The 4,658-nt window shown below is 42.0% G+C and overlaps 1 long non-coding RNA gene across 1 annotated transcript in view; it reads left to right on the top strand.

The window, feature by feature from the left end:
• The first annotated feature begins 2,745 nt into the window (after nt 1-2,745).
• Nucleotides 2,746-4,658, top strand: part of LOC147846649 (uncharacterized) — a 2,548-nt gene continuing 635 nt past the window's right edge. The window contains exons 1-2 of the long non-coding RNA XR_015476125.1: nt 2,746-4,431; nt 4,554-4,658. The exon at nt 4,554-4,658 is cut by the window's right edge and continues 635 nt beyond it. This is a non-coding gene — a long non-coding RNA (uncharacterized LOC147846649). The remainder of the gene's footprint in view (nt 4,432-4,553) is intronic.

The following is a 4,658-nucleotide window of genomic DNA, read 5'->3' on the forward strand; positions in this document are numbered from 1 at the left end:
AGATCACGAATGCAAACGGGCTCGTTCGCCACCCAAAAACCTAAAGGCAATTGTTGAAGATTTATTTTCCAGCGCCGCTCAAGTTCACTTGTTTGAAAGCCCAGAGTGCCTGCTGCCACGTCAGCTAAAGAAATTAATTAACCGGCCGTGAAATGATATGCAAACGTGTTTTATCAAAAGCACAGCAGCCCGTATCACAGAGCGTTTGAAAGAGGCGGCGAATCAAGAACGTTGGCTTTCTGAAGGATCTGCTATGTTTCAGATAAGCCCTCGCCAAACATATAAATAAAATACTCCAATAATTGATTTCATAGACTTGTTTTTGCTCCTTTATTCCTCGGTTTTACACATTTTAAGTTGATTAAAGGTTGCTGACATGCTGCGCTCCCCAGAATAAAAGCTCATTTTGGGTAGCACATTACGCAAGTTCACCCAGTCAAATCGTAACAGAATTCCTAATATGATTAAGATACATTTGCTGAATTTCCCCACGGATAAGCGGCTATAGGATGCCTTGAGTACATCCATGGAGAATCCACACGAGACGTGAATTACGCTCATTGTTTCTGACAGGCATTGTCATGACAGAGATTCACAGCGATCAATCACGACTTTGCAAGTCATGTTTCATGGAGAAGAATTTCCTCTAAAGCCTGTGTCAAAAGCGAATGTTTTATTGAGTTTTAGCTCTCGGCTCTGCTGAGGGCATATGAAGGATGTATGACAGAGCCAAAAATACAGTGTATATCTTAATCATAAACACAAAGAAAAACAAAACAAAAGAGCCTCATCATAGCAGCTTATGCACATATTGCACAACATGATCCGCAGCATGAATCTTTAATGCAGTATTTGTCACACAACACCGGGGACACATTAATCAGCCAATGAGCAAAAATAGCAAATATTGGTTTCAAATGTATGGTAAAAGGCAACATTAGACAGCAAATAGATACACTCACCGGCCACTTCATTAGGTACACCTTACTAATACCAGGTTGGACCCCTTCAGAACTGCCTTAATCCTTCATGGCGTAGATTCAACAAGGATCTGGAAATATTCCTCAGAGATTTTGCTCCATATTGACATGATCGCAGCACACAGTTGCTGCAGATTCGTCAGCTGCACATCCATGATGCGAATTTACCGTTCCTCCACTTTCCAAAGATGCTTTATTGGATTGAGATCAGGTGACTGTGGAGTCTATTTGAGTACAGTGAACTCATTGAAATGTTTAAGAAGCCAGTCTGAGATGATTTGTTCTTCATGACCTGGCGTGTTATCCTGCCGGAAGTAGCCATCAGAAGATGGTTACACTCTTGTCTTAAAGGGATGGACATGGTCAGCAACAATAATCAGGTAGGCTGTGGGGTTGATAGGATGCTCAATTTGGCCCAAAGTGTGTCAGAAAAATATCCCCCACACCATTACACCACCAGCAGCCTGAAGTGTTGATATCATACAAGGCAGGATTGATCCATACTTTCATGTTGTTGACGCCACATTCTGACCCGACCATCCAATGTTGCAGCAAAAATCGAGACTCATTAGACCAGGCAACGTTTCTCCAGTCTTCTATTGTCTGATTCTTTAGAGCCTGTGTGAATTGTAGCCTCAGTTTCCTGTTCTTAGCTGACAGCAGTGGCACCCGGTGTGGTCTTCTGCTGCTGTAGCCCATCTGCTTCAAGGTTGGACATGTGCATTCAGAGATGCTCTTCTACAGACCTCGGTTGTAACGATTGATTATTGTTGAGTCACTGTTGCCTTTCTATCTATGTCTGGCCGTTCTCTCTGCCATCAGCAAGGCACCAAGGCATCCGCTCACTGGATATTTTTTCTTTATCAGACCATTCTCTGTAAACCCTAGAGATAGTTGTGTGTGCAAATCCCAGTAGATCAGCAGTTTCTGAAATACTCAGATCAGCCCGTCTGGCACCAACAACAAAGTCATGTTCAAAGTCACTTAAATCACCTCTCTTTCTCATTGTGATGCTCAGTTTGAACTGCAGCAGATCGTCTTGACCTTGTCTGCATGCCTAAATGCATTGAGTTGCTGCCATGTGATTGGCTGATTAGAAATTTGCATTAACGAGCAGTTGAACAGGTGTACCTAATAAAGTGGCCGGTGAGGATATAGATAGATAGATAGATAGATAGATAGATAGATAGATAGATAGATAGATAGATAGATAGATAGATAGATAGATAGATAGATAGATAGATAGATAGATAGATAGATAGATCGATCGATTGATCGATTAACCACGAACAAACTATAACTTTTTTGTTTAGCGTGCAGCACTCTAGCATTTCATTCCCTAAAAATAACCCTGTGCGTGTATTTTCTCGCCTGGGGTCAGAAGGATGAGCTAAAGCCAATGGGATTTCTCTCAAATTCGGTTTCCGTCAATAAGAGCCCGATCTTAGCCATCCAGCTGGAATAAAACCTCGACCTGCCGGCTAAATCTGGAGAGACACCAAAGTGATCGATAAAAGTGAGCATCTGTATAATTTATCTGCGCAGATCTTTTAGCTTGTGGTCTGGAAAGGTGGCGAGGAAGAAGAGGGTGAATCATTCATCAGCATATGAACCCTGGACTCAATTAGTAACACTAGTGCGCTAGAATAGATGATTCCCTGCTCTCATCATAATTTTATAAGCGAAGGACCTGGAGACCTTGTATCTCTGGATTATGAATGGCAGTAAACTCACAGCACATATCAACTCAGTGCAGAGCCTAGGAATGACTTGTCTGAATGATGAGCCAATAAGAGAACATTACAGCATTTAATACAACACATCACTACAAAAATGCTTACCTGACAAAAGTAGTCTTGTCACCTATCCAAGTTTTAGGAACAACAAATAATAACTTGACTTCTTGGTGATCATTTGGTATCAGAAGAGGCTTACATGAAAGGCAAAGGCTCTAGATTACGCTTATTTTGCTTATTTTAAGTCATCTGGAATGGCAAAGAAAGCGTTCTTGCAAGACTCGCAGAGTTCATCAAAATTCTTTGGATTTATCTTCAATGCCTCCTCCTCCATCTTACTCCAGCTCAATAATGTTCATGTCTGTTGACTGGGCTGGCCAATCCTGGAGCACTTTGACCTTCTTTGCTTTCAGGAGCTTTAATATAGAGGATGAAGTATGAGAAGTATCCTGTGGTTTGTAATGTAATGGGCAGCACAAATGTCTTGATACCTCAGGCTGTTGATGTTGCCATCCACTCTGCAGATCTCTCGCACCCCAATACTGAATGTAACCCTAAAGCATGATTTTTCGTTCACCAAACTTGACTGATATCTGTGAGAATCTTGGGTCCATGCTGGTTCCAGTAGGTCTTCTGCAGTATTTGTGATGATTGGGATCCAGTTCAACAGACAAATCATCTGAAAGATCCACCTTCTGCCACTTTTCCAAATGATCAACTAGAAGTCAAGTTATTATTCGTTGCTCTTACAATCCATTTGTTGTCTTGTGTCATCTGTTTCTCTGCTTTGCCAAGAACACATCTGATTGGCCACTTCCAGCTGATTTCATGTTCTTGATGGGCCTACAGTGTTTTAAAAGCCATGACACAACTTTCTTGGCAGCCGTCTTGTTTTGGTCAATGAGTTTGTGTTTGTTGAAGCGGTTGTATGTTGTATAGTGCAGAGTTTTTTGCCTGTTTAGACCTTTTTGCCTGCTGACACAGATTTTTGGATTGTCACTTAAATACAGTTCCTTGTTTTGTAAATAGTTTGTAAACTGTATGTGTGTGTGTATTATAGTAAGGAGTTTAATGCCAAGTGTTGGGCAGTAGCATCGCTACATCCCTACTGAAAAAAAACAGCTTTAGCCAGTCGACCAGGCTGGTTTTAGAGGGGTTTTTGCCATTTCCAGGCTGGTCTTAGCTGGTCAGGCTGGGAGATGCCCTGCTAAAACCAACTTGACTAGCCTAGCCAGGCTGGGAGCCCAGCCAAAACCAGCTATGTCCAGCTTAAACCAGGCTGGTCAAGCTGGTTTTTACTGGATTTAGCTGGTCATTTTCCAGCCTGACCAGCAAAGACCAGGCTGGAAATGGCTGGAAACCAGCCTGGAAATGGCCAAAACCCCTCCAAAACCAGACTGGTCAACCAGCTAAAACCAGCCAACCAGCCTAGGCTGGTTTAAGCTGGATTTTTGAGCAGGGATGTACTGATGCTACTAGCTTAACTACATTTCTTAGTAGCGTGGGGGTAGCGTCGCCACTTTCTAAATCAAATAACTTTTCAGTGGCGAAGCTATTTTATTAGTCAAGTAGCGCAGTAGCGTCCACACAAGCTACATTTACCAATCGCGGATCAATAAGTGATGGTACCGACATTCACTGAGCTGTGAGGCCGGTGTCTAGCCGATGACAGTAAATCCATATGATGGCAAGAATGACGATTTCTTCTTCTTCCTGTTTTACGGTGTTCGACAATAAAGTTTTTGATGCATTACTGCAACTTATGGTTGGCGACGTCACCAACCGAAACTTGCTTGATGGAAAGATGACTGAGAGAGAGGGGTTATTTCTGAAGCAGGATTCCTTGTGACCATACCTTCATACCATATATATATATATTCACTATAATGCTTATTCCAAAATATTTCTCTTTACTATAAGCGACTATAGTGTTTTAAATGTG

This window comes from Danio rerio, chromosome 1, assembly GCF_052040795.2.
Source record: "Danio rerio strain M-AB ecotype USA chromosome 1, GRCz13ab, whole genome shotgun sequence".
NCBI classification, from domain to species: domain Eukaryota; kingdom Metazoa; phylum Chordata; class Actinopteri; order Cypriniformes; family Danionidae; genus Danio; species Danio rerio.